This window comes from Crinia signifera, chromosome 9 (genome assembly GCF_055691185.1).
Source record: "Crinia signifera chromosome 9, ASM5569118v1, whole genome shotgun sequence".
In the NCBI taxonomy this organism is placed as follows: domain Eukaryota; kingdom Metazoa; phylum Chordata; class Amphibia; order Anura; family Myobatrachidae; genus Crinia; species Crinia signifera.
Genome location: NC_139225.1, coordinates 34,758,690 through 34,769,464, shown reverse-complemented (window position 1 = coordinate 34,769,464; position 10,775 = coordinate 34,758,690). Strand labels below are relative to the sequence as shown.

The 10,775-nt window shown below is 46.2% G+C and overlaps 1 pseudogene; it reads right to left on the bottom strand.

Annotated features, from left to right (window-relative positions):
- Positions 1-224: 224 nt before the first annotated feature.
- On the bottom strand, positions 225-325 carry LOC146040004 (U2 spliceosomal RNA; annotated as a pseudogene).
- Between the last annotated feature and the right edge of the window lie 10,450 nt (positions 326-10,775).

Below are 10,775 nucleotides of genomic sequence, written 5' to 3'. Positions count from 1 at the left end.
TGTGTTGCAAACCTCTTTAGGCGAAGTCCTCTTCTCCTCGCAGTCGGGGCGAAGCTTCTTCCTCAGCGGCGAGAGAAGGGGTCGGCAGTCGCTTCAGAGGGCAGAGCAGAGCAAGTCTGACCCTCAGTCTTCTCCGGCTCTGTAGGTGATGTCTTCTCCTCCCCGCAGTCTCGACGTCTTTGCTCTTTCGCTCTTCTCGGCCTGGCAGCGGTAACCCTGAGAAGGACAGTTGTCGGCCCAAGAAAAAAGGAGCAGAGCTGCCTCTCAGAATGAACTGATAAGAACAGATACTACACTTGATCTTATCCAAAGGCAGAGAACCAGTGGTCAGTGGTGGAGCTGCCCCGTCACATAATTGAGTTTGAAGAAAAGTTAGAGTGGCCTAAATTGTGCATAGGGGGCCATACGTACTTATGGACCCTCTCCCAAAGGAGAAGGGCCCACATTACTTCCCTAACCCCTCTCAGCCATAAGGCCGAAGAGGGGAAAAAGGGATTGGTGGGTGCTCCCAGCTGAAGCTAAGAGAGACCCTCTTTTCTCAACCCCCGGAAGGGTTAGGAGGGTGGGTCCTCCGCACCGAAGTTTGGAGAGACCCTCAGTAGGCTTCCCTCCACCTTATAGCTCAGGGTCACCCTCGGGAGACCGCAGCTCTCCCCAAAAGGATGAGAGCTTTGCTACATTGGGGAGTGGATAGCACATAATTATCACACGTGTTAGACAGGGATTAGCGGTGTAAACCTGTGTAAGGGGCCTAATTCAGGATGATTCGCTAATCAGGGAATTGCCTCGGAATTGGTAGGGAGAGGGTACCTTTGCAGCTAGTATCCGCTAATTCTTCCTCATGTACCATAAGAGACATCCAGTAAAATGACTGAAGACTTCTTACTGTAATAGAAGTTATGTTACACAGCTGGACAGCTCATATCGGCGACACACCATTATAAACTGTAGTCACTCCGTTATAGTTGTGGAGTGAAAATGGGTAAAATAAAACAAATATACAGTATGCTGTATGACATTTAATTGAGAAAACAAACGTCCAAAATATGTTGAAGCAAAATGTAGTTTTTACAGTTACTTGGGGATCATATTCTATTAATATTTCCTACTGTAATGTAGGGTGGCTGATCCCGGGATTTGGCCCCAAAATCACCGGGATTTCAATCCTAGGATTGGAGTCTCCAATCCCGGGACTTTGGGATTAGACTGCACATGCGCAGGACGCCGTGGACTCAAGGGGGCACCGACAGGGGACCAGATAAGTATGAAAAAAAAATATTCCAAAATCCGTAAAAATCCCTTATTCAAAATGCTCGTGGTCCCGAGCATTTCGGAGAGGTGATACTAAACCTGTATACTCTTGAGTTTCCAGAGAACCACAGGATGCCCTTTGTTTGGAGAGGTTTACCTTTGCAGGGCCATTGGTGTCCATATAACGCTGTTGAAATATTTGGATCCATGTGAGTGCATATATTGGCTATTAAATCCTCATGGTTTAAACCAGGGGTGGGGAACCTTTTTCGTTCCAAGGGCCATTTCTAATGTGTAAAAATCCTTCGGGCCATATCTACATTAGGCACTTACAAATTTCCCTGCTGCACTTGTCCCATGCACCGACTGGCAGCATCACCCATCCCTCACACCGGCTGGCAGCTTCACCCGTCCCACGCTCCCGTCCCTGAGCCTGATTAAGACACCTCTCGCGAGAGCTCCCCCTTTCCTTCAATCCTGGGCAGGCTGTTGGGCGGGTGAGCAGGCCGTCGGGCGGGTGCGTAGGCCAGTTGGCTATGAGGGACGTTTGCGGCCCACGTGCCGGAGGTTTCCACCCCAAACCATCTGCACTATGGTTGGACTCATGAATATGCTATAGAGAAAAAAAAAAGAATTATTGTGTAAGAAGGTATTTCTATTTCCATATCTGTATTGTGCTATCGCTTGGTGTGACAGTTTCTATGTACATTACTTTGTTCTAAACTTGGTGAAGGTTTTCCATTGTGTCACTCTAGCTTGAAACCATAGATAGCGCTACAAGAGAGTTACAACTGTTCACAAACTGCATTCCATTTGCAATTCGTCCACATTCTGAATCTGCCTTAGTGTTGGTATGACCCAGAATCAGGCCCTATCAGTAATGACATACAGATAGTCTTAGATGCTCAAATTAGTTCAGTAATACTATTCAGGTGCATGCAAGGGAGGGGTTAATACTGAGTAAGTAACAAGACATTGGTTCTCCCAGCACACTGAATAGTATTAGTAACCTATCAGTAATGACTCCTGACTATTGTCTTCTTTCTGTGCCGGCTCCTCTCTTTGCTTGTCATGGTGTTCATAATTTACCTGATAATAATTTACGTTGTCTGCCATCGTCTTGCCTGCACATGTACTATATCTGGCTACAAGCTTATTTCTTCTGCTAGATCCTGTCATACTTTTGCAATTGCAGTCCTGGTTCCTCAGTTCCTATTGCCATATTCCCTGCAGTTATGGCCACTCGCTACCTGCTACCATCTTAACAGTAATATCTGGCACCAACTTACCACTTTATTGTTTCTCATGTATTTAGTCAATGTGGGCAAAAAAAAAGTGTTTCAAGAGCAAAGTGCCCTTACTAGGGTCCACAGACAGGGTAGACAGACTTACCAAACCCTCAGATTTGCTGATGATCCAGTGGCGCACTTTACATGGGTACAAGAATTTTAAAAATCGGCCCTTGGGAACCAGAGATATCTGACTTCAAAGCAGTGGTCCCCATCCAAGCCTGTTCATTGCTCTTCCCAGTCAGATATTTCAGGTTCTGTCTGACGTAGACCTAGTTTTTCTGAGGGTATATTCTAAAAGCTGGGACTCTCTCCCTTTGAAGGACACTAGTAACTTGTCTCTACTATCCCCAGAACCAGATATATCAGCCTTCCAGCAGCTGGTTACTGCTCCAGCTCCACACACCTGGTTTGTAGTTTTATATACTCGTTGGCAGATTGCTCTGACTACTGAACTCTGATCCCCTAGTCCCTAGTACCATTTGGTAGGTGGGATTTTTTAGTTTTTAATTCCATTAAAATCTAAGAAATCTATTTCCGGGAACTGGAGATATCCGCAGTCAAGCAAGCTGTCCTCCCACCAGAAAATTATGGATAATAAGCCCAATATACACCCCTCCTCTGCATATTAAACATCCTCTACCACCCTGGAAGTTATGTATCAGGGCCCCTTCATTCAGCCCAATGCCCCCTTCTCCCACCTCATCTCCCACCATCTGTGCAGTAAAGAGGTAATTAGTGGAAATTACTGATCCAGGCCCTACATGCTGAGCGGTTGATATAATACCCCCCACCACCTACGGGACATCAAAGCTTCCGCTCATAGCACCCCCCATCCTACCGCTGGAGGATCGGTAGGGGCCCCAATACAATGCAATGCCCAGGGGTCTACACTGCTGTTGACGCCCCTGTATGTATATATATCTGTATATATATATATGTGTGTGTGTATGTGTATATATATATATATATATACAGGGCTATTTTTGTGCAGGCTCTAGCAGGAACTGTGGCCCTTATTCTAGTTCACTCTTTCTGACAAAATGTTTCTTAGATGGACAAAACCATGTGCACTGCAGGTGAGGCAGGTGTTACTTGTGCAGAGATAATTAGATTTGGGTGGGGTTTTACACCTGCCTCACCTGCAGTGCAAATGGTTTTGTCCATCTAAGAAATATTTTGTCAGAAAGAGTGAACTAGAATAAGGGCCACAGTTCCTGCTGGAGCCTGCACAAAAATAGCCCTGTATATATATATATATATATATTGTGCTATATATACTGGGTCACCTAAGTGTCCATCTCAGTGCTTTGCTCCGCCCCTCTGGAAACCCCCTTCTGAAAATCCTGCGTTTGCCCCTGTGATCAGCTACTGTGACCAATGTGTTTGAATTGTTAACATTAATTATGATTACAGTTTTCATTTAGCTGGGCTTAAAGTGATCACTGTCACATTGGGCATCACGTAGAGTTGAAGGCTAGCCATCTGCGATGGCTCTCCTGCAGTGCACATACATTTACCCACATGCAGAATACCACACATCTCCATGCCTTGACCAGCCCTGTCTGTATATTTGGTTTGATAACCACAATCATTATCATCAGTGTGCACCAAAACTTATATATACTTGGTGCAAGAAAAAGGTCTGAAAACAGCTTATGGCCAACACAAAATAGCTCAGATGTCTGAGAGAATGCAATCTATAAAGCAGTGTTTCCCATCTCCTTTTTTTTTTGAAAAAGCAAATCTTTATTGTACATAAAGAAAGCAAAAAACAGACAATCACATTTAAACATATATACTGTGTCGCAGCACATCCAAAACACAGCTCATATGCAAACAGTATAGTACATATTACATACAACATAAAATTACACTATAGGCTATACTATGCCCTATGCATTCCAGGGATGTGCAGGCAGGGGAGGCAGTGCCTCCCCTGTCATAAATTATTAAAAAAAAATTACAAAAATATTTATAACACATATACTGCGCTATAAATATCTTAATTATTTTTATTATTTATGAGGTAGGACAATGTGAGAGTGTAGGAGGCAATGGCAGCTGTGCCTCCCGCTGACAATTGAAAAATGTCAGCAGCGGGGGGGCGGGGCTAAGCCGCGGGGAGAAAAGCATATGAAAAGCTCATTAAAAATCAATGTGAAAGCGGCATCTACACATCTGCCTCAGTGACAGGGGTGCACGATCCTGTCACTGAGGCAGATGTGATAGGACAGCGGACATAGGCTGTCATGCACTGACAGCCTATGTCCGCTGTCATGCAAAGCTGTGGTGGCTGCGCTGTCCCCCGAGACTCCACTAGGAGACCTGGCTCCCGTTCCTTTTCCCACCATCAGTGGAGCCCCGGCATTGGCATTTAAGGGAGGCCTGACTCACCTCCTCCTCCCGCTGCCGCGGACCTGAGGGTGGCTTGGCTTCCCTTCCTCCTCCCGCCGCTGCTGGAGCTCCGGCTTACGCATGTCAGGCTCACCTTCATCCTCCGCTCCACCCGCTGTCCTGCGCCCCCAGCTCTCCTCCCTCCTCTTGCTGCTTCTGGAGCCCCGGCATTTCAGTATGGCTCCGCTCCCTGCCTTGCGCGCTACTGAAAACCGGAAGTTCGGGTGCCAGACTTTCAGTGATCAGAGGCAGGCTCTGGCGTCCAACATGGGGGGTGTGGGGGGGGGGGAATCGGACTGGTAAACAGTCGCACCGGTCCCCCTGCACCCTCATTAGTCTGCCTGCAATGGCCGCAGATCACCCTGATAGCACAGACCCCCCGTGCCCCATGTACACTGTAACAGTGTGCTGCACTTGACGTGCCACATTTGGAGAGAGGTCCATCAACATAAAATGCGGTGCTGCCCAGGTGAGCTGATTTGGGACAGGTAAGAAAGAGGGGAAGAGAGAGATGGTTGTGTGATTGGTAGTGGTGGCTTTCTGTCTGAACGTGAAAGGGGGGGGGGGTGTGTTTTGGTGATGTTAACAGCGAGCGACAGTCTGGGGGTAGGGGGTGCTGTTATTATGTGGAGCAGATATATTGGGGGAAATGGGCATTTTAACAGTATTTCACCTTTAATCAAACATTTTATGTAAACATATTTTTGCTTGGTGCTGTGTGACACTGTCTGCACCCTTTCTCTCTTTGACACTTTCTCTTCCTCTCTCCCTCTCATGCTGTCTCTCCCTTTCTGTTCCTGACACTTTTTCTCCTTCGCTCTGATGCACTCTCTCCTTTACCTGACTGACATTGTCTCTCTCTTACCCTCTCTGACACTGTCTCTACCTCTTTTACTGACACTGTCTTTCCCTCACTCTGTCTCTCTCTTTCTCTCTGACACTGGCTCTCTTCCTGACACTGTCCCTCTCATTTTTCTACCTGACAACCCATCTCTCTTTACATGACACCTACTCTAATCCTCTCTCTCTCACTCCCCTCATTCTCTCTGTTGCTCCCTTATGAGGCATTGTAGCAGGGGGCCCTTTTTAATATTTTCCTATGGGGCCTGTGAAGTTCTAGTTACATCCCTGCTGGTAATAAATGTATATATATATATATATATATATATATATTTCTGTGTGGATAGGGTACTTGTGATGCACATTTCTTGTTAAGGCTAATATCCTGAGGACGGGGTTACATGGATATATATATATATATATATATATATATATATATATATATATATATATATATATAATGTTAGGGCCCCCACTGCACTGCTTTGCCCGGGGGCCCCTAATGCTCTTAAGATGGCCCTGAGTATAAATATATATATATATATTGGTTAGCTTATATGTGGTCTGTTCACATAACAGTGAACAGCAAATATATTAACTATGTATGTGTGCATTTGACACATGCCTACCCTATTTTTTTTTTGCCTCACCTGACACTAACCTCACCGCACGTCACTGATGCATTCTAACGGTAGCACTACAAAACAGTATACAAGACTATGGGTGTGGAGGGTAGGGGAATGAGGGAGGTAGAATCACATGCTCGAAGATTTATTGACGAGACAGACCCATATAAGGGGAGGGCAATAAATAGAAAGACATCAACAAAACAACAGACATTGTGAAGTGAGGTCCCAAAGTCTTATAAAACAGTCCAAACAAGGGGAGAGGACCAGAAGAAGGGGGGTTTAGTCCTCTTCTTCCTCAGGGCTATCACAAATGGAATAGTCTCTGAGCAGGCTGTTAACCAGCCTGCGGCAGTCCTGAATGGACATTCTCTCCCTCTGCAGTATGAGACTTTCTGGCAAACCACAAAGTGTCCTTAACACAGTTTTTAAGGTGCCAGGCTTCCTGGGTCGCCCCATACGTGTGGGTACCTGGGAATAGTCCATACAGTACTGAAAGGTACGAAAGACAAGGCATCCATCAACAACTGTGTGTAGGCGCAGTCCCAGAAGATGTGCATGGAGGTTTCTTCATGCACGAAGCACCAGGGACAATGTCTATACCTACACAAGTTTCAGGAATGACTGGTGAGGCAAGCCCCCCTGAATGGCCATCCATGACATGTCTACTTATCTATGTGAGCCTTTTAGAGGCCACATACTCCCAGACAAACTTGACAGTTGCTGAAGGCAGCCCTGAAATCGGTTCCATGACGTATTTTGGCTCTGATGAGCTTGTGGACAGTTTTTGGCTTCCACAAGTCAGGTTTCAATCACTCCAGTTGGTGTTCCCTCACAAATTTGGACACATCCAGGTAGAACCATGGAGTAATTCAATTGTAAGGGATGGAGCTGTCCGATTTAAGGGTCCTCCACATTGGTAGGAGGAAGAAGCGCAACAGGGAGTTCCCTGCAGAGCCGGCACAATTGTCTATCAAAGTTCTGCGGATCCAGTTCCATGCAAAGAAGGCTCTCAGCATAGTTGGAATGTCTGGAATGCCTTTGCCGCCTTTGAGGGGATCTTTGTACATAACAATCCGCTTCACTCTGTCCATTTTGGAGTCCCAGATGAAGTGGAAGACGGCCCGTGTGATGGCCTTGCAGATCGTGGCCAGGCCTGGGCGGTGTACTTAAGAACGGGAAGAATCTCATTCCGCAGCACAATTGTTTTCCCTTTGATGGTAAGGTCTCTGAGACTACACAGTCCAAGTTTTTGTCTCATCGTTGCAAGTCTTTCGTCCCAGCACTTCAGGGCCGCTCCATCCCCCCCGAACCAGACTCCCAGGATTTTGATGACGTCTGGCTTGACGGTGAATGGGAATGGAGCGGAGGATGACAGGTCCCACTTTCCGAAGAGCATAGCCTCTGACTTCCCAAGGTTGATCTTTGCTCCTGAAGCACAGCCAAAGTCTTTGCAGGTCTGGAAGAGGGCCGTCACCGATCTCTGGTCTGTTCAGAACACAGTGAAGTCATCCATGCACAGCGAACACTTGGCCTCTGGGTGGTCTGGTGAAAGAGGGCAGCCTTGTCTGACCCCAGAGAGGACAGGAAAGGGGTCAGTCTTCCAGCCGTTCACCAACACGAGCTGTGGATATTAAGGTACATCAGGTTAACCCCTTCACGACATTTGACGTATATATACGTCATGGCCGGGAAGTACTTCCCGACACATGACGTATATATACGTCATGGCTTCAAACTGTCACTGCGTCTAGAGACGCAGTGACAGAGGGACGATGTCTGCTGTCCCTGACAGCAGACATGTCCCTGCATGCCCAGGGGGGGCTGCGATGCTGCCCCCCCGTCGGCGATCGCTGTGATTGGCTGTTCAGTGTGAACAGCCATTCACAGCGTTTTCCTGTGTTACCAGCGAATCAGACGCTCGGTAACACAGGTGTCAATCACCGCCGGGCGTCAGGGGGCATGAGGGGGTCATCGGTGACGATGACACCTCACCCCACCCTCACCCCACCTGCCCCCAAGGCTGTGATTGGTCCGTCGGACCGACAGCCAATCACAGCCAAGGCGCGACATTTAAACTAACGGTGACTGCGCTGCAGATGCCATTCCGGTCTGGAACAGCGTGCAGAGCGGTCACCGTGCCTATCTGCCGTGATACTGACCTGATCCTTGCTAATACTTACCTGATCGTTGCAAATACCTTACCTGATTACCTGATCACTGCTTGTAGCGTGCTGGACGCTTCCTGGATCTGACTTCTTGGGACTTCCTGCTGCTGCTGCAGTGTGATAGAGAGATAGAGAGATAGAGAGAGAGATAGAGAGAGATAGAGAGATAGTGACAGAGAGAGCTATATTTTGTGTCTGCTACCCCCCCTTTTTGGGGGTACAGGGTTTTTTTATATATAAATAACTGTCAGTGCTGCTGCTGCAGTGTCATAGAGTGATAGATAGTGATAGATAGTGAGAGATAGTGAGAGATAGAGAGATAGAGAGATTTGTGTCTGCTACCCCCCCTTTTTGGGGCTGCAGGGTTTTTTTTTATATATATATATATATAACTGTCAGTGCTGCTGCTGCAGTGTCATAGAGTGATAGATAGTGAGAGATAGAGAGATAGAGAGATAGAGAGAGATAGTGACAGAGAGTGATAGAGACTGCTATATTTTGTGTCTGCTGCCCCCCTTTTGTGCACCCCCAGCAACTTTTTGGGGGTGCAGGGGTTATTTTACATATATATAACTGTCAGTGCTGCTGCTGCAGTGTCATAGAGTGATAGATAGTGAGAGATAGAGAGATAGAGAGAGAGATAGTGACAGAGAGTGATAGAGAGTGCTAAATTTTGTGTCTGCTGCCCCCGCCTTTTGTGCTGATCACTATATCTGAGTTGATCAGCAACTTTTTAGGGGTGCAGAGGTTTTTTTTTTTATATATACCTGCCAGTTGCACTGTCAGTTGCACCAAAGGTTGTGCACCTGCTGCCCCTCACTGGTAATCAGTGTTGCATCACTGATCACCTTTTTTTTTTTGTGTGTGCTGTGGGGTCTTTTTTTAATTTTTTTTTTACACACACTGTGATTTTGTGGGTGTCCTGTGGCCGCTGTGCGCTGATCAGTGACGTACATCACTGATCATCTTTTTCAGGCACAGGGTTGATCTATTTTTTTTTTTAGACGTTACTGACCAACATCTGTGCTCAATTTTTGGCGCAGGACCTTTTTTTTTTTTTTAACCCCTTCAATTTTTTTATTTTTAACCCCTTAATTTTTTTTTTTAACCCCTTCAATTATTTTTTTTTTTTTAACCCCTTCAATTTTTTTTTTTTGTATAAAGTATTTTTGTTTTTCTGCACTACATACACACTACACACTACATACCCCCCTGGTTGAAATAAAGTTTGTACCCCCCCTACACTATACACGTGTTGAAACATTTCACTACCAGTAACACAAAAATAAAAATGGCATCCCAAATGTCATCCCAAATGTCATCCCAAATGTCATCCCAGTCATCCAGAAGAATGTATTCAGCAGAGGAGGCATATGCCATGCTTGCTTCTGACTCTGACACAGCCAGTGATGCAAGCGGGGAATTTGAAGGATTCGCCTTAAGCTCCTCTTCCTCCTCTGGTGATGAGGGACCCCCTCAAAGACGCCCCCGTAGAGCAGCTGAGACCCCCCCAATAATTGATCTCGTATGGACCCCACCACCAGACAATTTTGAGCCCCAGGTTCCTGAGTTTTTGGCCATGCCAGGAATCCAATTTGATTCCACAGGTCTCAGAGAAATTGACTTTTTCAAATTATTTTTCTCTGATGATTTTATAAATTTAATGGTGGACCAAACTAATATATATGCCCAGCAGTTTATTGCTCAAAACCCCACGTCATCATTTGCTAGGTGGACCCCTGTAGATGCAGTAGAGATGATGACGTTTTGGGGTCTGGTGTTTCATATGGGCATAGTAAAAAAGCCACAAATTAGGCAATATTGGAGTACAGATGTTCTGTACAGCACCCCATTTTACCGTATGGCCATGACTCGGACTCGTTTTGAGGCAATCCATAAATTTATACATTACACCGATAATGCACAGTGCCCACCCAGAGATGATCCCACCTTTGACAGGCTATTCAAAGTCAGGCCGGTCATTGATCATTTCAGTGCCAAATTTGCAGAGCTATACATCCCTGATAAATGTATTAGTATCGACGAGTCCCTTATACATTTTAAAGGAAGGGTTAAATTCCGCCAGTACCTTCCCAGTAAGAGGGCAAGGTATGGCATAAAAATGTATAAGCTGTGTGAAAGCACCACAGGGTACACCCACAAGTTTAGGGTATATGAAGGGAAGGATTCAAGAATTGAACCGC